The 25,614-nt window shown below is 41.0% G+C and overlaps 1 long non-coding RNA gene across 1 annotated transcript in view; it reads left to right on the top strand.

Moving 5' to 3' along the window:
* LOC123579144 overlaps positions 1-25,614 on the top strand; it is a 393,386-nt gene that overhangs the window by 70,776 nt on the left and 296,996 nt on the right. The window contains exon 2 of the long non-coding RNA XR_006702644.1: positions 24,949-25,043. This is a non-coding gene — a long non-coding RNA (uncharacterized LOC123579144). The remainder of the gene's footprint in view (positions 1-24,948; positions 25,044-25,614) is intronic.

The following is a 25,614-nucleotide window of genomic DNA, read 5'->3' as shown; positions in this document are numbered from 1 at the left end:
AGTTGACGTCCTTGTCTGTTCTTCATCTTAGGAAAAGAAGCATCAGTCTTTGTCCATTATATTGTCAGTAGTGTGTGTGTGTGTGTGTGTGCGTGTGTGTGTTTGACCCTCTTTATCATATTATGGATGTTTCTATTCCAAGTTTGATGGGAGTTTTTACTTGAAATGACTCTTAATCTTTCTGCTTTTCTGAATAATTTTATATGTTTATGTGTTTTTTGTTCTTTAGTCTATTAGCATGGTGAATTTCATTAAATTATTTTCATATGTTAAACTAGCTTTACGTTCCTGGGATTAACCCCATTTGTCATGGTGCATTATTCTTTTTATGTATTGCTGGATTTTATTTGCTAGTATTTGGTTAAGGATTTTTCCTATGTTCATGAGGTATATTGGTTTATGATTTTCTTTTCTTTTACTGTTTGTCTGGTTTTGGTATGAGGGTAATGCTAGCCTCATAAATGAATCTGGAAGTATCCTTTCCTTTGCTCTTTAATGTCTGTGGTTCTGTAGTGAGAGTCCACCTTTCATTTCTGATATTGAAAATTTATGTCTTCTCCCTTTTTTCTTTGCCAATCTTCTTAAAGATTTATCAAATTTATAGATCTTTTCAAAGAACCCACTTTTGTTTTTATTGACTTTTTTTCTATTGGCTTATCATTTTATTTTATTTTTATTTTTTTAATGTTTATTTCGTTTTGAGAGAGAGAGAGAGAGAAACAGAGACAGAGTGTGAGTGGGGGAGGGGCAGAGAGAGAGAGGGAGACTCAGAATCTGAAGGAGGCTCCAGGCTCTGAGCTGTCAGCACAGAGCCCGATGCGGGGATTGAACCCAGGAACTGTGGGATCATGACCTGAGCCGAAGTTGGAAACTTAACTGACTGAGCCAGCTAGGTGCCCTGGTTTACCATTTTAAATGTCAGTAACTTCCGCTGTTTTTTTTCCTTTCTTCTGCTTGCTTTGGGTTTATTTTTCTCCTCTTTTAAAAGTTTCATAGGATGGAAGCATGGACTGTTGATCTGAGATTTTTCTTATTTCCTAATACAAACAGTTAACCATTAATTGTACTCTAAATCTTGCATTAACTGTTTCCCACAGATTTCAGTATGTTGCATTTTCTTTGTTTAGAAAATACTTTCCAATTCCTTTTGTTATTCATCCATATATTATTTAGAAATGTATTATTTAACTTTCATGTGTTGGGACAATTCCAGTTATCATTCCATTATTTATTTCTATTTTAATTCTATTATAATCAGAGAAAATAATTTATGTGATTTCAAATCTTTTAAATTTGTTAAGGTCTGTTTTAGAACAGTCTGTTATAATAGTCTGGATGCTTGCGTGTTTGCTGTTTGATGTAATGTTCTATAAATATAAATTTATTCTGGTTTGTTGACGGTGTTATTTGGTTCTTCTATATACTGGTTGATTTTTCTGTATACTTGTCTTACTGATTCCCAATAGAGGAATGTTGAAATTTCCAACTATAGTTGTGGGTTCGTCTGCTTCTCCTTTCAGTTAGGTAAGTTTCTGCTTCATATATTTTGAGTCTTTATTGTTAAATGCACCCACATTTAGGGCTGTTAAGTCTTCTTGGTGAGTTGATGTTTTTATCATTTATAATGTCCCTTTTTATCCCTGGTATTTTTTATTGCCATAACATCTTCTTTGCCTAACATTAACTAGACCCTGCAGGTTTACTTTGATTAGTTTTTGCACAGCATTTCTTTTCCTATCACTTTACTTATAACCTAGCTATCTCATTATTTTTAAAGTAACTTTCTTATAGACAGCATATAGTTGGGCCTTGCTTTTCTTTGATCCATTCTGGCAATCTATCCTTTTTACTTTGTGCGTTTAGACTGCTTACATTTAATGTAATTGCTGATATGTTTAGATTTAGCTTTATCATTGTATTATTTGTTTTATGTTTGTTTCCTCTATTTCCATTTCTCTGTTTTCCCTTTCTTTACTTCTTTCAATTATTTATGTATTTTTAGTATTCCACTTTAATTTGTTTTATTCAGTTTATAACCATATCTTTGCATAGTTTTTAGTGGTTGCTTAAGGGGTTAAAATATACATACTTCACTTCTTATAGACTAGAATTAATATTTTCCTACCTTAAGTGGAATGTATAAACCTTACCACTGCATAAAACACTTTATCTTCCTTCATTTAAGTTGTATTAGTTCAGTGCATAGTTGAACTGAACTAATGCATCTATTGAAACATCAGAAGTCCCATCAGAGAAAGCTATAATTTTTGCTTTCAACTGTCATATGTATTTTAAAGAACTTACGAGGAAAAGCATAATATATTCCTTTTACCCAGATATTTACCACTTGTGTTGTTCTTCTTTCATTCCTGGTATTTCTTATTTCCCTATGGGATCAATTTCTTTTATTCTGAAGAACTTCCTTCAGATCTGCTGAAGATGAATTTTCTCGGTTTTCCTTCCCCTCAGAATTTCATTCTTTCTTCTTTATTTCTAAAGAATACCACTGGATATAAAACTATGAGGTTGACAATTTTTTTTTTCAGCAATTTAAACATGTTGTTCCACCATCTTTTGGTTTCCATGGTGTCAGATGAGAACTCTGTATTCCGTTAAATAATGGTTCCTTTATATGCAATCCCTTTTTTTCCTTTGGCTGCTTCCATTGCCATTACTCTGCAGCATTTTGATTATGACATATCCAAACATGGGTGTTTTTCCTTTTCTTCTTCCTCTCCTTCTCCTATCTCCTCCTCCTCCTCCTTCTTCTTTTTCTTCATTTTTTTTTTTTTTTAGTTTGGAGTTTGCCAAGCTTCTTAAATCTGTTCATTTATGTTTCTCACCAGATTTGAGGAGTTTTCAGCTATAATTTCTTTATTTTAGTTTCATTTAATTTTGTATTTTGTGTCACAGTCTTTATCATCTTATGGGATTCTAATGACATGAATGCTAGACCTTTTGATATTGTCCCACAGGTTTCTGCAACTCTGTCATTATTTTTTCCCCAAACTTTTTCCTTTCTATTATTTGGATTCAGTATTTCTTTTGATCTACCTTTAAGTTCACTAACTCTTTCTTCTCTCATCTCCATTCTGCTCTCAACCCAAAAAGAAAATGTTTTATTTCGGTTAATGTGTTTTTTAGTTCTAATATTTATATTCTGTTCTTTAAAAATCCTTTATTCCTTCTATTTATCTGCTGAAACTTTTTGTTCTTTTTTCTTTCTTTCTTTCTTTCTTTCTTTCTTTCTTTCTTTCTTTCTTCTTTCTCTGTTTCTTTCTTTCTTGCTTGCTTGCTTTTTTTCTTTCTTTCTTTTAGAATATTCATTCCTACGGTTTGGAGCATGGTTAAATAGATCACTTAAAATCTACATCTGATAATTCCAGCATCTGTGTCATCTTTAGATTAGTATTTGCCGACCATCTTTTCCCTTTTCAGATGATCAGATTTTTCTTGTTATTTGTATGCAGGTTAATTTTGAATTGTATCCTGGACTTTTTGAATATTATGTTAGGATACTCTTGCTTTTATTAAATCATATGGAGAATGTTATTTATTTGTTTATCAGTCAGTCAACCAGATTTTATTCAGGTTGTAAGTTCCTACCCGCTTCCTCTGAGCTATTGGTCCTGGGTCAGTCAAGTTTCAAAGCCTTTGCAGTGTGATTTTTGTCTCTGTCATGTGAGTGCCATACAGGTGCCAGTTTGGGGATGATGCAGTGGTCTCTACCATGTAGTTCAGATCTTAAAGTTGTTTGGCCTCAGATCCATGTATGCACAGCTCAGGGTGAGTAAAGGAGTTTGTACAAAATATATCTGGCATCACTTTCACTAGCTCTTTACTCTGTGACCTCTCAGGCGCTAACTGGCTCACAGAAACTTCATTTCTTGGTCTTTTGATTGGAAAGCTGTTACTTAATTCCTCCTCTCTGCCATGCCCTTCACACAATATGTCTGCTTCTGGGGCTAAGTGGCCACAAGATACATAGAGAAAAAGAACAGTGAGCCTTGTCCCTATGTTCTCTGTCAAAAAGAAGGATTCCTTCCTTCTAAGTTTAGGTACCTGCTCAGCTTCTGGTTCCATCATTACCACTGCCTCTGAGTGATTGATTGCCCAGGGGCTGCGGTAAGAGAAAATGGGAAAAATGGGATTTTTTTTTTCAACTCTCTCTTTTCCAGAGGACTCCCCTTTCCCACTTCTTAAACCAGAAGCTGAGCTTTCTTGAAGCTCTTCCTGTCTCTTTCCATTTATAGTTCTAGGTTTCAGGATGTCTTTGAATCTAGGTCAGGAATTCCTGGAAGAGGAAAAGTGGGGAGCATACCACGCGTATAGTACTACTTAGAGTTTTGAACTTTTTCCCCTAACCTTCCTGCTGCCATTTATTTTTCAGAATCCTTAGCTAGCTGTTCCATGCATTTTGTCAGGGTTTTTAGTCTCGTTGAATGAGAGAGACAGAATGGAATGTGTCTATTGTATTTGGAGCACAACCTGAACTGTCACTTGATGGGGTATGGGGGGAGCTCTTCTGAGACTTAAGCTAATCTCTGGTCCTTTTGTTTCTTTTTTAATTATAAAAATTACTTAGAGTGGTACAGAACACCTGGGCTCTGGAACCATATGCTTGGGTTCAAATCTGGATTCCACCACTCTCTAGAAGTACAACTGTTAGTAAGTTACTTGATAATGGTGATTTGAAGAGATAACTTTGATAATAGAAATTATTTCATAGGGTTCATATTACATGGGTTCATATTTTATAAAGCATTAGAACTTTTCTTGGCACCTAGTAAGTGATACATAGACTAATGTTTATGGGCTCCATAGAATATAAGTGTCTTTGAAGGAAGGAAATTCTGTATTGCCCAATTCCCTTGGTGTCTCACTTCTCCTTTTGTTTGCAGAAGGTTACAGAATAGGGTAAAAAGTCCATTGGGCATTAGAATCAGGATGACCTGGACATAAATCAAGTGTAAAATATCTAGCCCAGTATCAGTCACATGGGGAGAAAAATGTAAATGTTCCCTCTTCCATAATTTAAGGAAAAATGTACTGTGTTTGCAGTCTGCCATTCTTGATTATTACCCTAGTCCTCCTTCCTCGTCCATTCACCCATCAATTCATTTCTTCATTTGTTTATTGATTCATTGATTCATGTATTTATTTCTTTTTTTTTTTTTCCAACGTTTATTTATTTTTTTTGGGACAGAGAGAGACAGAGCATGAATGGGGGAGGGGCAGAGAGAGAGGGAGACACAGAATCAGAAACAGGCTCCAGGCTCTGAGCCATCAGCCTGGAGCCCGACGCGGGGCTCGAACTCACGGACCGCGAGATCGTGACCTGGCTGAAGTCGGACGCTTAACCGACTGCGCCACCCAGGCGCCCCTATTTCTTTTTTTTTTAAAGTTCATTTATTTATTTTGAGAGAAAGAGAGCGAGAGAGCGAGAAAGAGAGAGCAGGGGAGGGAGAGACAGAGTCTCATGCAGGCTCCATGCTGTCGGCACAGAGTCCGATGCAGGGCTTAATCCCCGAACTGCAAGATCATGACCTGAACTGAAATTGGGAGTCATATGCTTAACTGACTGAGCCACGCACGTGCAGGTGCCCTGTTTATTTATTTCCATAAAATGTCTAAGTACCAACTTTGTGCCAATCCAGGTGCTGAGTACCAGGGAAATAATAATGAACAAAATAGACATGGTTCCTGCCATCATGGAACTTCCATCAATCAAAGAGTCATCTGAACACACAATTACAAATTACGGTGGGTATATTGAAGAAAAAGTACATGGGGCTTTCTGAACATGTAACAGACGGATCTAACCTAATTGTCAGAGATGAGAGAAGAAGGTGGTCAACAATGGCTTGAACTGAGACCTGAATAATGACTGGGAACTCAGTTGATAGGCTGGTGGAGTAGGGCAGGGAAGAGGATGAGGAAGAAGGTTCCTGGTAGAGAGGACAGCACCTTTAATGGCCCTGTGATGAAATGAGAGTGGCATTTTAAGGGGACAACTATTATGATAGAGGAGGTGGTTAATGAGGGAGTCCAGAGGAGAATGGCACCAGAAATGGGCAAAATAAGATAGAGAATTAGGTTGGGCCAGGCCTCCTAAGGTTTATGAAAGAAGGTACTTTAAGAATAAGATGAGGAAATTGAATGTTTTTTTCCTGGGGAGAGTGGGATAGGAGGGACAATCATGTGATCATATTTATTCTAGAAAATGATACCACTGACCACCTGCATTTGGGGAAGAGGCTGAGGCTTACAGTCATTGTTCCTCGTCAAGATTTTCTTGGACAAAACATCTTCCATGATTACTTCCTCTGAGCTCTTAAGAGGCATCACAACCTCTTCAGGATGAAAGTCAAAAAGCTTAGCATCAGCATTCAGAAATATGGCCGGTGATGACATCTACTGCCTAATGGTCTCCCCACGCCTCCTGGATGTATTTTGTTGGTTTAGGCAAATTGTTTTCCGCTGCAAGCTAACATCAAAAACTTTAGGGATGAGTTCTCTTTTTGTGAGGAAAAAAAAGAAAAGAAAAAGAAATAGATCCACCAAGAGAGGTACAAATGGGAAATGAGAGTTCCCGTGATATTTGAGTTTCTGGATCCAGTCAATCCTGAAACCACTTCCACTCCTAGTTTTTTCCATGGTTTGGGTTTCCTGGGTCAACACATTTCCTTTTGTGCTTGTGCCAACTTGCAACCGAAAGAGTCGTGTCTAATGCATTCTTTTGAGAAGTTCTCAGGGACCAGGTTTTGCTTTGTGCGCTAATTAATTTAATCAAGGATTAGCTGGGGTCAACCTGCCCTTTGGATTTAAATAAAGCTTGGCACAAACTCTCATGCTACACGCAGAGGAAAAGGGCAATGTTTTCCCTTCATGTTTGCTTGTGTATTGGAGGGGGGGGCAAGAGATAGGGGTGGAGGGTGGAAGGGTTGTGTGAAAGTTCTCTGGCAGCTGGTTCTGCCCTCAGTGAACTCCCAACTGTATTCCATTCTCATATTTGGCTGCGGTTCTCCTTCTCTGCCTCTCAGATCAAGAACATGGCCCCATTAACGTCGATTGCCCCAAATCTTTCTTTCTTCCCAGGCATCCGTGCATTGGGTAAGACTGGCTCCAAGTCTTGGTGACAGAGATGTTGACATTTCAAAATTGCAGACAACTTAAAAATACACATTAGACATCAAATCTTCTTGGAATATGCTGGAATTTCTCAATGATCACTCTTTGCTACACACTTCTGCCTGTCATCATGCTGTTCTCACCTTACCTCTTACTTAGTTGCCCTAAATTCTCTTGAACTTCCTATGCAGACAGGTTTCTTATCTTCTGATTCCACTGTCTTCTTATAGAAGCTCCCATGCTGAGTGGCCTGGAGACACATGCCGCTGATGAATACAGTCCCCTCCTTATGGAAAACTCCCTGTTGGCTGTTAAATAAAGGGTTTTTTTCACCCCACTACATCATCTATTTCCACTCTGTTTTTATCTCTTTAATATCTCCTTTACTTTCTATTGTTTTTAAATTTTTTTTAATGTTTTATTTATTTTTGAGAGAGAGGGAGAGCACAAGCAGGGGAAGGGCAGAAAGAGAGAGCAAAAGAGGGAGAGAGGGAGACACAGAATCTGAAGCAGGTTCCAGGCTCTGAGCTGTCAGCCCAGAGCTGGACGTGGGGCTCAAACCCACACACTGCGAGATCATGACCTGAGCTGAAGTCAGACACTTAACCAACTCAGCCGCCCAAGCACCCCTCCTTCCAAATGCAGCAAAAACAAGCAAAAAAACTCTTGGCGTGATTCCTAATGGTGTGCTTTGCTCCCGTTGAGCAAATGGCTTTGAAAGGATCACTTTCACTCATCTGCTGGGATCTGGGGAGAGGCCCCAACTCTCCCCACTCCTGTGACTCACTCATTCTTAGGCACCAAGTTGGCATCGGCTCTGGGCAGTCTATTTTGTGTCATGCAACTCTTCCCTTCTCCTCCCTCCCTCCATGCCCAAGGGGAGATTTGGCAAAAGAAAGAAAGAAAACCAACCTGAGTGGGGTCCAGCTCTTCTCTTGCCTTTTTTCTCCCAGGTCTCATGTTACTTGAATGAGGGGCTCTCTGCCGATTGAACCTCCCGTGTTCAGCTTTTTAAGCTTCCCTTTCTTCTCCTGCCATGAGAAAGCTTGCAGGGGCGCAGGTGTGTTACCTCTTCCCTGGCATGGAGGCGGGACAATGCTCCTGCTTAGGTCAGTCTCAGAAGGACAGGATCACTCAGCCTCTGACCCCCCAGTAGCTGGCCCTGGCCCTCCCCCGCCAGCCCCTCCCCCCCTTCGGCTGTCCGTTCATGCACCTTGTTTCAGGAAACGCCAGTGGTGGTGGCTGATCTTTCATCCTGGGCATAGCTGTCTTCTCCTTGGACACAGGAGAGGGAAGCCCAGAGAGGGCAGAGCAGTGAGGTGTGCCTTCTGCGGTATAAACACGTGGCTATACCACTTCAGTGGTGGAGTAGATTTTCTGAACAACTACAGCCAGAAAGAATGCCTGCAGGCAACAGAATAAGTCTGCAAATGCCCTCTTCACCTTTCCTTCTTCCCTTTAAGCTATAAACTGCCAGTGTTGTGTGTTATTCTTGGGTATACAATTCCTAGCCCATACCTTCCAAATGCAGATCCTAAATCCACCAGAAAAGGTGAACAGATGCCAGGTGTCACAGATAATGTGAATTATCGTCATGGGTCACCATTGACACCATCACTATGGATTGAGCACTTAATTACACCCCAAATACCACGCAGTGACCTTCACATGGAAGGTCTCATTGGGTCCCTCTCAACAAGCCTATGAGTTAGATTTGATCATTCTCTCTCTCTTAGAAACAGAAGCCGAGAGGCTGAGCCATTAACCCAGCAGGTTTGTAGCGGAGCCAGAATTAGAACCCAGAGCACCTGCACACTCTGTGTGCCCGATTGCACAGCACGTTCATGCATGTTATGAATGTGCTAGGAAAGCGGTCTCGGTTCTTGCTGGATAGTCTACAGCTGTTAATGGGAAAATTCATATCCATGCAAGGAAAAGCAAAGTGAAGTTTTCTCCTTTGGATATTCTTTGATTTGTTCTCCTATCGGTATCAGGTTTCTTTGGATGATTTCAGCTCATGCCACTCTAATGTCAAGTAGACTTTAGGAATTCCAGTTCTCTGAGAAGTGTCTCTGAAGCTAAATCAGAAGTTTAGAGACTCAGTCTCTCACCCCCAATGCTGCACATGTGTTTTAAGGAACTGGAAAGCAGGGCTTTGGGGTGCAGGGCTTTGGTGTGCAATAAAGAAATGCAAAGCAGGGGCACATGGGTGGCTCAGTCGGTTGAGCGTCTGACTTCGGCTCAGGTCACGATCTCCCAGTCTATGAGTTCGAGCCCCACGTTGGGCTCTGGGCTGACAGCTCAGAGCCTGGAGCCTGCTTCAGATTCTGTGTCTCCCTCTCTCTCTGCCCCTCCCCCACTCATGCTTTATCTCTCTCTCTCTCTCTCTCTGTCAAAAGTAAATAAACGTTAAAAAAAATTTTTTTTTTTAAAGAATTGCAGGGGCGCCTGGGTGGCTCAGTCGGTTAAGCGGCCAACTTCAGCTCAGGTCATGATCTCGCGGTCTGTGAGTTCGAGCCCTGCGTCGGGCTCTGTGCTGACAGCTTAGAGCCTGGAGCCTGTTTCAGATTCTGTGTCTCCCTCTCTTTGACCCTCCCCCATTCATGCTTCTCTCTCTGTCTAAAAAATAAATAAACATTAAAAAAATTTTTTTTAAAGAAATGCAAAGCAGAGAGCTATGGAAACATCCAGAGTTTGGGTATTTGAAGGGAACTAAAAGGCTTGGTGACTCCTCACTGCCAAAGGAATTTGTAACACTCTCATTTGGCCAACATCCTAGGATCATGGATCAGGCCCTGTCTGTGGGCTGATTGCATAGCGTGACGGCCTGGTCCTTGCCCCCTGGGGCTTACAACTTAGTGTAGGTAGATAGGCGGAAACACATGTGGAGGTTTCAGGTAGTGATACATCAATGCCATGGAGAGAGTAAAGCAGTATACCGGGGGGGGGGGGGGGGGGGTGGGAGACTGGCTAGACCAAGTTATCTGGGAAGACCTCTCTGAGGAGGGGATATTTGAGCTGAGGCCCATTTAGACAAAAAAGAACCACCCATATGAGGTGTGGAAAGACCCCTTCAGAGAGGGAATGCAGAAATCACAAAGGTGATAAGCCAGGGATGAACTTGATGTGTTTGGGAAACAGAAGGAAGGTCAGAATGCCTGGAGAAGAACAGAGGAGGAGGGTAGTGAAGAAAGAAGAGGCCGGGGCTAGAGGAAGCAGGGCTTGTAGGGCACTGAGGTCAGTTTGGGAAGCGACTGAAGGTTTAACTGCAGGAGACTGACATGATCCAATTTATATTGTTAAAATGAATTCACTGGCTGCTGTTTGGAGAACAGATTTCCTTAGGGCAATCTCAGAGGCAGGGGGTACATGAACAGCCTACCAGATCTGGCCACGGAGGAAGTGACGGGAACTCAGAATCTGGAAATAGCAGTGGGGATACAGAGGACAGGACAGATACAAGACCTTTTGCCATTTTTTCATTGGGTGGCTTGTTTTTTCTTATTGAGTATTGAGAGCTCTTTATTTATTCTGGATACTCACCCTTTGTCACATACCTGGTTGCAAATATTTTCTCCTAGCCTGTGGCTTTTTATCAATTCTCTTAACAGTGTCCTTTGAACAGTAGAGATTTCTAATTTGAGGAAATCCGACTTACCAAATTTCCCTTTTATGAATTATCCTTTTAGTGTCATAGCTAAGAAATCCTTGCTTACCTTAGAGTTGCAAAGATTTTTCTCCTCTGTTTTCTTCTGGAAGCTCTACAGTTTTAGCTGTTATATTTCAGTCTATGACCTGCTTTGAGTTAATTTTCATATATGGTGCAAGGTATGAATGGACTTAGTTTTTTTGAATATGAATATCCAATTGATAAAGCACCATTTGTTGAAGACTAATTTTTATCTACTGAAGTGCATTTGCACCTTGTCAAAAACCAATTGTCCATGCAAGTGTGGGTCTATTTTTGGACTCCACTTTGTTCTGTGGTTTATTTGCCCACCTTTATGCCAATGCCACACTGTCTTGATAACTATAGCTTTATAAGAATTCTTAGAGACAGGTAGGATTTGCCCCTCTTTTGAATAGATTTAAATAATAATAAAATAATATATTTATTAATATCATTACCATTTCCAGTATTCATTATTACTTTGTATAGATCTGTATTTCCATCTGGGTATCATTGTTCCTTCTGCTTGAAGGGCTTTCTTTAACATGTCTGGTAGTGCATATCTGAGTCTTGAATTTGAATTTCAGGTGGCGTTTCTTTCTTCTTCTTTTTTTTTTTTAATGTCTGAGAGAGTCTTTATTTTGCTTTTGGTTTTGAAAAATATTTTTGTTGCTATAGAATTCTAGGTTGATAGGTTCTGTTTCCAGGACTTTAAACATGTTTCTCCACGGTCTTCTCACTTGCCTTGTTTCTAGTCAGAAATCCACCATCATCTTTATGTTTCTCCCTGTGTACATATTGTGTCTATTTAATCCGGCTTCTCTTAAGATCTTCTCTTTTTTCTAGTTTTAAGAAATTTGACTATGTTGTGCTTTGGTGCGTATATATATTTCATATTTCTTGTGCTTGATATTCATAGAGCTGTTGGGACTTCTGGACTTGTAGGTTTTATTACATTGGAAAAATAGCCAACATCCAGCTATATGGCCATTGTTTTTTTTCAAATATTTTTTTCTCTGTCTTCCTTTATACAAAACACACATATATTACATTGCTTAAAGTTATACCACGGCTCACTGATGCTCTGTTCATTTTTCTTTTATTCTTTTTTCTTTCTCTTTTGCATTTTGGATAGTTTCCATTTTTGTGTCTTTAAATTCACTAATCTTCTCTTCTGTGATGTCTCATCTGTCACTAATCCCCTCCCACACTTTTCCTTTCACACATTGTAATTATTTCTCCAAGCTCAGATTGTCATTTTTTAAAAACTGTCCATATTTCTGCTCAGCATGTTCAATCTTTCCTCTAGTTTTGGTTAATATCTACAATGCAGTAATAATAATTTCAGTGTCCTTTTCTAATAATTCTAGCATCTGGGTCAATTCTGGGTTGGTTTCAGTGCGTTGATTTTTCCCCTCATAATGGATTCTATTTTTCCATCTTTTTTTCATGCCTGGTAATTTTTTATTGGATGCCAGATATTTTCCAGTAATATGCTGAATTCACCAGGGGGACTCTCTCCAGATCCACAGAATCTCTGTGTAACTCTTTCCTCTCTGGTCCTCTGCCCTGTGAACTCTAGTTGTCAAGGTCTCCTTGGACCCTCACCTTCCTATCCTCAGTCAGGGAATTTGTGTAGTTCTAGTTGCTTCCCCTTCCTGTGCCATGTTCTAGAAATTCGATTGGAATGAACTGGGGAGACTCTGGGGCTCCCTTCATTGGTTTCCTGCTTTTCAGGCACCACTGTCCTTTGTGGATGATGCCCAATGTCTTGAAAACCACTCCTTCACACATTTTGCCTGCATTTGAGTGATTTCAGGAACCAGGGTCCCTGTTACCACATCTCAGCTGGAAATAAAAGCCCGGAAGTTTATTTTTTTTTAATAAATGACTCAATAACAGGAAGGTTACTAATACTACGTTATCCCTTTGGCTTTCAGATAGCCCCTGGGCTAACTTAGCATTGCAGGTGAGGACACATTCATTACAAAAGATATGGGACATTTTACTTTTTGAATGTTCTAACTCCAAGGTGCAGGATATGTGAGTGTAGCCATAAAGGGTTTGAATACTGATTGACTAATCTTTCAGAACTCTGGGAGTTAAACTTGATGCAATCTCAGTGAAGGTGTTCACAGGACAATTACTGATGACAGCCCATTTATGGTGCTAATGGAACAAATAATGATTCTGTAAAGTTTTGGAACAGATGGACAGTTATTTGTTTCTACAAAGTCGATGTTCAAGATAAGAGTAAATTAATTGTCTTCTAACCAGGGAATTTTGTTTATGATATGGGAAAAGTCATTCCTCATAAAGAGTGGGAGTTGTCATTGACTTAGAGGACCCAGAAGATTCCCAGGCAGATGATAATCACTTTCATAGATATTTTTTTACTAATATCTTTTTCTAAGTTTATTTATTTATTTACTTCTTTCTTTATTTAGAGAGAATGAGTGGGGGAAGAGAAGAGATAGAGGGGGAAAGAGAGCATCCCAAGCAGGCTCCACACTCAGCATGGAGCTCGATGTGGGGCTGGATTCCACGAACCGTGAGATCATGACTTGGGCTGAAATTAAGAGTCGGACGCTCAACTGACTGAGCCACCCATGCGCCCCTCATAGATATTTATTGAACAAAAAATATTATCTATCAATTACAGGAATAGCAAACTGGAGGCTTATAGGTAGTATTTTTCCTGTCTGCAGAGCCTTTTTAAGAATCAGGAGATTTCACGTAAAAACATCCAGGTTTTCGCATTCTCTTTGATGAGAGAAGCTCCCTCTTATTCAAGTTGGCCTCTTTCAGGTGTTCATATGAACTGCATAGCCTGTGTACTCCTTCGAGCTTGCAAGCCTTTCCTCAACACTTCATCCCTCTTCATCTTTTTCATTGAAATATCTTCCTAATAAAGATAATGCCTGGAATATCGTGAGTAGTAAAAGTCTAGCATTGAAGTAGGATTGCTCTAAGAGGCACTTTAAAGTTATTACTTCTGGTGATGGTTTAAAATAATGACCGCAAATCTTTGACATCACTCTCACTGAAAGAAGAGATTATGTTCTTTCTCCTTTTTTTTCCTCCTCTGGAATCTAGACAGGCTTATGACTCAACCGAAACTAACCAAGTATGGCAGAAGTAACACTGTGTGACTTCCCAGTGAAGGTAACAAAGGGCCACGCACTTTCCATCTTGTTTGCTAAGTTCTCCCCTTGTGGGGCCTAGAGTTGCCATTCAAGCAGTTCAACCCCCCTGAGGCTGCCCTATTGTGCAGAAGCCCAGGCCACATGGAAGAGAAGCTACAACCAACAGCTCCATCTGAGGACCCAACCAATGGTTGTTGTGAGCTGCTAGATGTGAGTGCAGATGCTTCCAGATGATTCCAGATTCCAGCCACCATGTCCTCCTGAGCCATCACTAACTCCTAGCCAATGCCTTAGACATTATAGGCCAGAGACACACTGTTCCTCTGGGCTCTGCCTGGATTTTGACTCACAGAATGTGTAAACACAGGGGGGAAATTGTTTAATAAGCTATAGGGTAGATTTGCACACATCAATAGTAACTGAAACATAAGCATTTCAAAATCTGTCTGAAATCATTCTATATTATAGAACACAAATACACTGATTTGAACTTCTCTGTCTGCCAAATGGGGATGATAGTTTGTCTAAGACTGAAGGAATAAAACCATGTAATCTACCAATCCCTATGCCTGCATGCAATAATAGGTTCCTGCTTTTAAAAATAATCAAAACAAAAATAATTTTTGTTTTTGTTAGTGGCTCTGAAATAGCAATTTAGAAAGAAAACTAAAAGTAAAATAATTTTATCTTATCATGTGGGTATTTCTCACCCCGCCTCCCCCCCACCGGCCCCCAAAGCCTAACTTCTCACAACAAAATGAAACTGGTACCAGAGAAATTATTTGCATTCTAGGTGAAGATCTGATTAAATGGGGAGCGCCTGGGTGGCTCAGTTGGTTAAGCGTCCAACTGCGGTTCAGGTCATGATCTCTAGGTCTGTGGGTTCGAGCCTCACGTCGGGCTCTGTGCTGACAGCTCAGAGCCTGGAGCCTGCTTCGGAGTCTGTGTCTCCTTCTCTCTCTGCTCTCTTCCCCCACTCATGCTCTCTCTCTGCCTCAAAAATAAATAACCATTAAAAAAATTTTTTTGAAAAAAAAAAAAGAATCTGATTAAATGAAGACATTACACAAAAGCAGCATTCTAGGAACCTTAGTGACAGAACAAAACATGATATTTTTATCCTTTAATCAAACTGTAACTGGGATTTGTAGGTTTTTCAAATAATTGAAAAAGTCCGTTAACGCCAGGAATCACAATACATCGGCTCCCTTGGTCACCTTATTGTTTTAACTAAACACATCCACACCACCCTCTATAAATATATAAAGTACATTTATCGTCTTTTTCTCCTGGGTGAAGGCCTTTTCTTTAGCTGTGGGCTCCCTAATTGGAGTTCATATCGCCTTCCTTGCCTTCAACCATACCTGTGCAGTACTGGCTATGATTTTTACTTCGATTTCTTTAGAGAGGAAAGAGAACTTTAATGGAGCTCAAGAATCAACTGAGTGCAGACTCCTTTTGTATTCTTGCAGCCTAATTAAATAGACATTTTAAAAGTCACTCATCACTTATTAATTCTGTTGGAAGCATTATTTTAGTTTTGGACACCCATTCTCTTTATGCACTTCTATTAAACAGATAGTTTACACCTGTAAATTAGTCATGGAAGCTTCCTTAAGTTCCTTATATCTTTTTTTTTTATGTTTATTTATTTTTGAGAGAGAGAGAGACAGAGTGCAAGTGGAGGGAGGGGCATAGAGAGAGGGAGACATAGAATCCGAAGCAGGTTCCAGGCTCTGAGCTGTCAGCCCAGAGCTTGACTGGGGGCTCAAACTCACGAACTGTGAGATCATGACCTGAGCTGAAGTCGGACGCTCAACCGACTGAGCCACCCAGGCGCCCCTCACATTCCTCCTATCATTGTAAGTGTATTATAGTTAAATTCTACTTTCAGCTTAGAGAAGGGACTTTCAGGGTGTGCCACTTTGGTGTTGAGACTAACTCACCAAGATTCTCTATTCCACTCCATTTTGGAAGATGGAAAGTTGAATTGAGAGCTCACCTCCATTCTGGATTCACTTCCCACCTCTAGCGCCTCATCAGAAACGTATAACAAAGTGGATCTCTTTATGTGTGTTGGAGGCCTTTCCCTGAAGAGGAAGTCACCGGAACAAATGAAACTTGGGGGGTGGAGGGGCTTAAGTTTATTTATTTTGAGGGAAAGAGAGAGCAGGAGCAGGGGAAGGGCAGAAAGAGCAGGAAAGAGAGGGAGAGAGAGAATCCCAAGCAGGCTCCACACTGTCAGCACAGAGCCTGATGTGGCTCCAGCCCACGAACCATGAGATCATGACCTGAGCCACAACCAGGAGTTGGCCACTTAACCGACTGAGCCACCCAGGTGCCCGGACACCCCTCTTTAAGTCTCCCTACCCTGCTTTCAACACCCATTTCCCCCGGTGCTGCTCATTCTGTTAGACTCTGAAAGGAAACGGACACTTTCTGGGGAGCTGACAGAGAGGAAGCTCTTTCTCTTTGTCTCTCGCAGACACTGGGCTGTTGGAGGCTTTTCACAGTGTGGGGCGGCGTCCTGAGCGGGGGCTCTCCAACACAGGTGCACACTTTGACTTCATCTTCCTGCCGGCTCACAACCAGCTGGCTGCAGCCTCTGCTTTGGCCTGTGTCTGCCCCTTCTCAGTCAGATGACCATTTCCAGGTGCTTTTCCAGCATGTAGAAATCTGTTTGGATGCATGAGAACATGCTCTTCGGTGTTGCGTAAAAGGTTAACTAACTTGTTGGAAATCCGGTTCTCAACTGCAGGGGTTACAATGACTCTGAGAATGGGATCCTTAACCATTGCAGAATCATGGCCAAGAAGGCGTTTGTCCTCTCAACGAACATTTGATCACCTCCTCTAGTGCAATGGCTGCTCCAGGTCCTGGAGAGAGAGGAGTGAGCAAATCAGGCAAAAATTTCTGTCCCCCTTGGAGACTACATTTTACTGAAGCAGGGAGAGAGATGATACATAATATAGTATATAAAATATAAAACATATGAAAACATGATAAATACTAATGAAGAAAGAAATCAGGGGGTACAGGAAATGGGGAGGGGCAGGTTTGAAATAACAGATATGGAAACCAGGGAAGTCCTCACGATAAGGTGACATTCTAGAAAATACCCAAAGAAAGCAAAAGACCAGGCCATGTCTTGTGGAGGGATGTCCCAGGTGAAGGGCACAGCAAATACAATAACCTTGAGATGACACGTTCAAGGAGCAGCCAACAGGCCACTGGGTTGGAATGAACTGTTCTTCCATAGTTGCTGATTTTCACATTTTCTCTGCATAGTAGAGAAGGCTTGACATCTGACCTAACAGTTCTGTATACTTGCTGGATTATCATTAACTCCAGGGAGCATTTGGAAAATCTAGGTGCTTGAATCCCCATCCAAGCTATGCCAGTTGAATGGGTCTGGGGTGATGGCCAGGCATTTGTTTTTGTAGATAGTTTCTCATATAGTTTAGATGAACTGCAGGTCTGGGGATCACTTATCTAGAGCCAATCCATCATGATTTCCGCTTTCACCTTGGCTCCAGCATCTGTGGGTCCCCTCTTCAGGGCAATAAAACATTGAGGCCAATATGATTAGTGTTGGATTCTGTGGTTTTATCAGCGGGGAAAAGGCATAAGGCACGGTGATGACAGGCTAATGTTTTTGTGTCTTATGGTCCGGAATTGCAACGCCATGTGGGGTTTACAATGATTTCCAATTCTACTATCAATTTGTGCTGTGCTCTGCTTTCCTTCCCTGAGACCTGGCCTTTGTCTTTCGCAAGTTCTGGTTGCTCTATTCCGTGTCTCCCTGTATTCAAGGAAGGATTAAATAAGCTAAGTGTGGGTAGATAGGGATGTAAATAGAATTCACCAGGAACTAGAATACAAGTTGAAATAATCTGCTTCTTGTGTTTTGCTGTTCTCTGCCTTGCGTTCCATCATTTCTGCAAAGTAGAAAACATGGCCACCCCCAACTCTTAAGTTTTATACCTGAGAACTTCTGCCGTGAGAGAGGGTCTGATTTCTGTTCTCTGAGTCTCAAGTCTAATAGATTCCCAGGAAGGAGACTCAGTGGCCTGTTCCTGGTCTGATGCCTCCTATTGAGTGGTTGGAACATGGCCAGTGTCAGGTAAGAACACAGTGTCTCTTCTGGTAGCCATCCGTGATGACAGATAACAGTTCCCAGAAGAAAGATGGGGTGTGATGCATATGAATACTTCTTTAGATGGTCCCTCCAGACCTGATATTTGCCTTGGAACTTTTCTTTTGAAATTGATTTAGAACGAGGCAATGCAAAACCAAAGTCCTTAAACTTGGATAAATGTGCCTACTAGATCTAATTCCCTATTACCTCTCTGCAAGTTCATCAGTGGACATCCTTCCTGTACTTATGCCACTCTGGCCACACTGGTATCCCCAAGCAAGGTCTTTGAACTTGTTGTTACCACTGGTTGGAAAAGTCCTGCCGCAGAAATCTGCATGGCTCCCTCCCTCACCGCCTTCTGATCTTTGCTGCAACATCATTTTCTCAGGGAATCTTTCCCTGTACACTGTACTTAAAATTGTTCTCACCCACCCCAGAGCTCTCAGGGCCCTCCAGTCATTTTATTCATAGAACTCATTACTATATGACATACTATGTCTTACGAATTTATTGTCTCTTTCATTTGCTACAATATCAGCTCCATAAAACCAGGGATTTTTGTCTGCCTTGTTTACTGCCATATCCCCAGCACCTGGAACAGTGCCTGGCACATAATAGGCACTCAATAAATAGTGAGTGATGGGGTGCCTGAGTGACTCAGTCGGTTAAGCATCTGACTCCTGATTTACGCTCAGGTCATGATCTCACAGTTTTGTGAGTTCAAGCCCCACATTGGGGTCTGTGCTGCCTCCTTAAAATTCTCCCCCTCTCTCTGCCCCTACCCGTCTCGTGCTTCGACTATCTCTCTTAAAATAAATAAATAAACTTAAAAAAGAACAGTAGAGTTCATGTATGTTTTCTTGGACATCCATAGTTATTCTTCAGCCATACTTTTCTATGACTGTCCATGATTAGGAACCCCCAAGTAGGGAGCATCACCTGAGCCTCCTTTGGGTTGGATCCAGTGATGATTCCAGAAAACAGAGAAGCAGGAAGGCTGGTGTTGGCAAAGCAGCTGCTGAGCTGGGAAGGGGCAGGCATCTGTATTACTCAAACACAGCCGCCTCCCCGGGGAGAGGGCAACCCTGAGGCTTTGCAGGTCTTTTCAATATCTTGGATTAAATGAACTGTGAAATATTTGTTTTATTAGTAGAGCTTGGGTTTGTTTCTAAGGCCCTAAATTGTGTCTGTTCTGGGCAGCCGATATGTAGCACAGTGGAGCGTGTGCAATGTTTAGAGAACTCACAGGAACTTCTTTCGTCATTTGGGGCCCGTTTCCAGGGACCCCTCTCATTTCTCCCTCCACTCTCCCTCCACGACCAGTAATCGCCTTGTTGGTACAAAGCACTGGGGAAAGAAGAGGTCACTGTCGGTAAAGGAATGTGGAGAGGAGTGGCCTCACGTAGCACTAAGTCAGAGGAGCTTAGGAAATTCTTTTGCCTGAATGGCTGCAGTCCATAGAATTTCAGACTGGGGCGAGTGCATTAAATGAGGTCAGGATTGGGGGTTCTGGAAGAGTCAGTTCCTAAAACTAATAGGAATTAGAGAACTTTTATAGGACCTGAAAGAAAAGCCCCTCATGTGTCCAGATGTGCTGAATACAGTTTCGGAGCGTTTCCTGCCAAGTGTGTTGCTCTTAAATTGCATTTTCCACCTGTGTCTAGGAAAGCTGAGGGTCTCTGAGGTTGATGAGGGAAGCCGTACTTTCCGAGTGGGGAATGATAAAGCCCAAATCCATGATGAGTTTCCATGGTGAATGGAGTGGGAGCCTTCGGACTCTCAACCGTGAATAGTAAGCTTACTTCTCTCTGTAACAGATTTGTCGTTAATTTTTTGTTTGTATGTGTGTGCATATATGTGTGTGTTTGTGAATGGATGTGTACATATGCATGGAGGTACATGTACAGGCATGTGTATGCGAACGTATGCGTGCAGTTGTGAGTGCGTTAAATGCATGGGAGAAGTTTGGGAACATTCCTCTCCTGATGGTTAAGTGTTTAACTCTGGGAAGGGAAGAAAGAATGGGGCAGGGTGAAATAAAGGTGGCGGTGGGGTTTCATTTTTAACTTTATACCATTCTAAAATTTCTACATCCTTTTTGCTACCAAGATGTATCCATGCATTACTTGTGTAGTTTTTAAAAATTGCAAAAATTATCATTGACAAACGATAGTTTGAATGATGTAATTAACCAAAGATAAATTGACTAATGCTTCCTGTTCTGCTCTGACTCCATTTCCTGCCCATTCCAAATGACCACAGTGGTAGTGACTTGGAGAAGGAAGTCTAATCACATCATGTAGGAATCATTGTTTCTCTAATGCCACTGACCTGTTTTCCTCATAGATGCTATTTTTTCATGTTGTCCATTATACCTAGACTGCATCCTTCTGTAGTCCTTACGGTCTTCAATTACCAAATTTTGTGCATCCTTTAAGGCTTGATTAAATCACCTGCATAAAGCTTTTTCCCATTTGTTCATCATCCATCTTATTCATCCATCCATCCATCCATCCATCCATCCATCATTTAGTAAATGCCTACTGAATGCCAAACATCGTGTGAAACTTCAGGTACTATAGGTATCATTCTTGCCTTCTTGAAGGTAACCTTATAAAGAGAAGACACAGAAAATATATAATTGAGCAAACAAAGGAGTATATAATATAAAATTTAAAATTGTAATGAATGCTAACTAGAAAATAAACATGGTGCCTTGATGGAGAATGGTGAAACAATATCCAAATTAAATAGGGAGGGGAGTCAGATATGTTATTTATTCTAAGACATAAAAATAAAAAGAATGAGGGGTGCCCGGCTGGCTCAGTCAGTGGACTGTGCAACTCTTGATCTTGGGGTTGTGAGTTCGAGCCCTACACTGGGGGTAGACATTACTTAAAAATAAAATCTGAATAAGAAAAAAGAAAATAAGAGTCATGTTGAAGGATGATAGAGGGGAAGTACAGGGATGTTTTCACAAGGGAACAATCTATATGATCTATTCTGCTTCTGAAATCCTTCTATAGGATCCTTTCACTGTATTTATCATGTGTATATTCATATTCTTTTCAAACTTTTTTGGGGGGGTGGCTTTCAGTTGCCTGTCATGTGGTAGGGACTCAACAAACTGCATCAAGCTTCTGTGGCTTCCAAAGAATGAAGAAGAAATCCCTTCGTATTATCTCAAAGACATCTTAAATTTCACCGATAGCCTCACTGGAGAGTCTCTAAAGACACAGAGATTATTTTCAAAATGATCTTTAGAACTGAACATTAAAATGGTTTTACTTTTCCGAGTTGCTTCTCTGCTAGATCTTTAACTCTGAACCAGGAAAGATCATCAGCATCTACAAATCTGATTTGATACTTTGTCAAACTTCATTTAAAATCATTTAAATTTCTCTTAATAGGAAGCACTTTCTTCCTTTTGTGTTCCCTTGGGACTGTGGTTTGTGTTTGTTTGTTTCGAGAAAAGAGAAAGTAGACTTTTGGTTGATCAGAGATTATTTTCTTTAATGTAGTATATGACGTATAGACTACATCCAGCCTCTCATCACCTTCCCATGTCTCTAAATTGAGTTGGTGCTACTTTACCAACCTAATGAGTTGTCAGTCATTTTGATTTTTCCCTAGGGAATGGCCTTGAGGCATGGAAGTGTTTTATTTTCTAAGCCAAAAACCAGAAAAGGTTTTTGCTTTCTCATTCTCTCAAGGATAGCATATTCAAGACAAGGCGCTAGAAAGAACAGCTCCAATTCTGAAACATATGACGGTCAAAATAAATTGAAAATACCTTGACATCTCTAGAAAGTCATAGGATCTTAGAAATTATATCACTCCCCTACCTAATGCTGGAATGTGTTTACAACAGCCCTTTATGGGAGCACCTGGGTGGCTCAGTCAGTTGAGCATCTGACTTCGGCTCAGGCCATGATCGCACAGCTCGTGAGTTTGAGCCCCACATTAGGCTCGCTGCTGTCAGCAAAGATTCTGTCCCCCTCTCTCTGCCCCTGCCCCACTTGTGCTCTCTCCCTCTCAAAAATAAATAAAACATTAAAAACAACAACAACAAAACAAAAAACAGACCTGGGGTGCCTGAGCGGCTCAGTTGGTTAAGTGTCTGACTTTGGCTCAGGTCATGATCTCACCGTCCGTGGGTTCGAGCCCTGCATCAGGCTCTGTGCTGACAGTTCAGAGCCGGGAGCCTGCTTCGGATTCTGTGTCTCCCTCTTTCTGCCCTACCTCACTCATGCTCTGTCTCTTTCTTTCTCTCTCAAAAATAAATAAACATTTAAAAAAATTATAAAAAAAACAGCCCTTTATGACCATGTCTTACTTATCCTTGAATGTTTCTCTTGATGAAGAAACTTGATACCTTCTAAGAAAAACCATTCGAATTTTTAGTTATCTCTGGTCATTAGACATTACTTCTTCATGCCAGTTTTATCCCATAATTTTCAAGGAGACAAAATCTACATTTCTAACATCTCTCCAGTAATCCTAAGTGTGCTCACTGAAAGAGTAAAGAAGATGTCTGATCTATCCATGGCCTATAAGACCAAACTGGTCTTTGAGTCAGAAGATACAAATTTTGGCCCCACAAATTTGTTGATCTTGGGCAAGTTTTTAATTTCTGTCTCAATTCCCTCCTCTCTAAAACACAGATAGCACCTCCCTCACCAAGTAATTGTGAAGGTTAAATAGGAAACGTTTGTGAAAATGCCCAACATACCTAACCCATAGTAGGTGCTCGGTAAATTTATTTGTTCTATTTTCTCTTCTCGTTAATTACATGTCTGATGGCTGAGGACACATGTATAGATAAGAAATGCATTTGGCTACAAGTATGTGACAGAAAACTCAGGTGACGTTGGTTTTATCATAAAGACATCTATTCTTTAATAGGAAGCTCAATGATATACAGCCTTAGGCTAGGTCTGGTGGCTCACTGATCTCATCAAGGCTCCAGGCTCTCTCTCTCTGCTCAGTATACTATTCTTTGCATTATTGGTGCTTTTTTGCATACTTTATGCCCTATAGCCCTAAGATGGCTGCCATAGCCCCCGCCATCATGAATGAATTCAAAGCAGGAAGAAACAGAGAGGAGTGGAATCTAGAACTCTCTTTTCACTCCCTTTCCTTTTCTCAGGAAGGAAAATAATGTTCCCTGAAGTCCTTCTGCAGACTTTTGCTTATCTTTCATTGGGCAGACTGGGTGAAATGGCCAGCCCTCACACAAGGTGAGCTGGGAAGGCAGTGTAGGCAACAGGAAGGAGGTTGGGAGCTATGCATTAGCCAATGAACCATAAATGCTGCTGGAGCAAGCATTCATGTCCCCCCAGAATCACCAGTCCTGCAGGCTTATCACTCCCTGGGGCCTCAGTAGCCCTGAAAATGACATGATTTGCATACCCCTTGCCCTGTTGGTCTCCTTGGTTGGGTTAATCATGGTCAGAACCAGGTAATGACGGTACCCATTGGGGCTCAATGAAGGAGCAGAGTCATTACGAGTATTATGGACTGCTAAAGAGAATTCATTGGGGGATTAGATCTTACAAAATGTGGAAGGAGCTGGAGAAGTAAGGTCCAGAAACAGTTGTTGTAGGATCAAACAAAAGTAGCCAACCACCTCTCCTGAGTCATGGGCAGCAGGGGACGAGTCATAACCTGCAAGGACATCCAAGGAAACCAGGCATGTCCCATTCTCAGAAGAGAGGCACAAAAGGGATATGGTAAAAACAAACAAACAAACAAACAAACAAAAAACAAACATTTGCTGGAAAGCTGTTGTCTCTGTGTCCAGCAGTGAGCCAGGGTCACCGTTGGTCAGTCAGGCCTGTGGTCAGGAGGAAAAGCTATGCGCAGGGGGGAGCTAGGACAGGCAAGAGACCCTCGGCACCTCTTTTTCTGTCTCTTACTTCATCCAACCACGATGAATCTTGGAGTGATTTGAATGAGTTCAGTGTAGCTTGTTCAAGCTCAGGATACACCACGTGTGGGGAAAGAGAGGAGCTGGAAACCAGAATGGGCTTTGGCCATTGTGAGGTTTTCATTGCAGCAAGAAGCACTTTTAGGCACAGCAGGTTCTCTGAGGGTGTATCAGACAATGGAAATAGGACCTAGAGCAAAGGTAAAAAAAGAACACAGGGTTAGCGTGGGATATGAACACAGGCTTATACAAATCCTGTAGAGGAAGAGTGTGAGTAGAGAGAAGGAAGAGAATGGAATATTGAAACACAAACTGGATCCCCCATCATGTTGCTACATGAGCGCTTCACAACTCCGCTATTAAGTTTTGTTTCACTTCTGTTTCAGAACCCCACGACAGCCGCTTTTCCTTAAGTGTATTTTTCCTTGGAATGAAATCTTTTATCTTTGCCTTGACTTGTATATCAGTAAATGTTTAGCAGTATGTTAACTGTTATCTTCTGTGTACTAAAGCACAAGATAGTTTAGTATAATTAAATCATGGGATGTCTCCTCTGCCCATCTTAGCGCTGATATTCTTTTCATCTAGGTGATAAAAGCCAGACATACATTAATCCACATCAAATTGTCTCATGATAACTTGAAAAATTACGAGAGAATGTTATCTAATCGTGAAAATAAGTTAAATTCCTCCTTTCCTATAAATAAGAGGGTTTTTTTTTTTTTCCTATTTACAAAGCAGGCAGAAGATCAGTGAGTAGGGTCATTTTTCTCTTCCATTATGGAACACATATGATATATTTATTGTTTCTAAGAGTTGTTCCTTAGGGCTGATTTGTCAAAAGGACAGCCTGACCTATGTCTTCCCTACACAGCCAGCTGAACGTCAAACAAATGTCTCCTTCATTCCAAAGACACCACTCTATTCTATTTAGGTAGAAGATGCTGCTGGCTTCAGTTTGCAGCAGGAAATTGCTTGACTGGAGTACCTTCTGATGGCAAGCTCATTTCACAGACGTTTGTAGAGAAGGTAAGTTTTGATGCCGGTGCTAGTTAAAGCAATAGTCCAACCTGATTTCCAATTATTCTTGTCCAAATGGGAATATTCAAGGACTGGGATTTCCTTATAAAAATTGTTACTCTAGAAAAGTCACATTAAAAAAAAACACACACAACATGACTTAAGGCTATCTACAAAAGCCAGCGCTGTAAATTCCATATTGCTCTGGACTTGGGGAAATAAGCAGATGGAATATATTGGAAGGGTGGAGGGCACAGATGTCTTCTTGGCTTGGGTTCAGAGTCAGAGAAGAAGCCCGTTCTGTAGCTGAGTCTGGGATAGGAAAGATCCAGATACATGAGGTCTAAAAAAGAAAGTGCACAAGGTTTAATGAACTATTTTTCAAACAATTAATACAATATTTAAGCAACAACTTATCGTTTGGGAATGTGCTCTTCCAATTGATTCAAACATGTGTTTTGTGTGGGAAAAGCTTTTCCATGGTAGTTGAGCTACATAAGGTGTCCTTAGACCTATTAACAGTTGCCCAAAAGAAAACTCACCCTCTTGACACTCCAAGCCCTTTGTTCATTACAAACAT

Source organism: Leopardus geoffroyi, chromosome E2 (genome assembly GCF_018350155.1).
Source record: "Leopardus geoffroyi isolate Oge1 chromosome E2, O.geoffroyi_Oge1_pat1.0, whole genome shotgun sequence".
Lineage (NCBI taxonomy): Eukaryota > Metazoa > Chordata > Mammalia > Carnivora > Felidae > Leopardus > Leopardus geoffroyi.
Note: the sequence above shows the minus strand (reverse complement) of the source record. Positions and strands in the feature narration are given on the sequence as shown.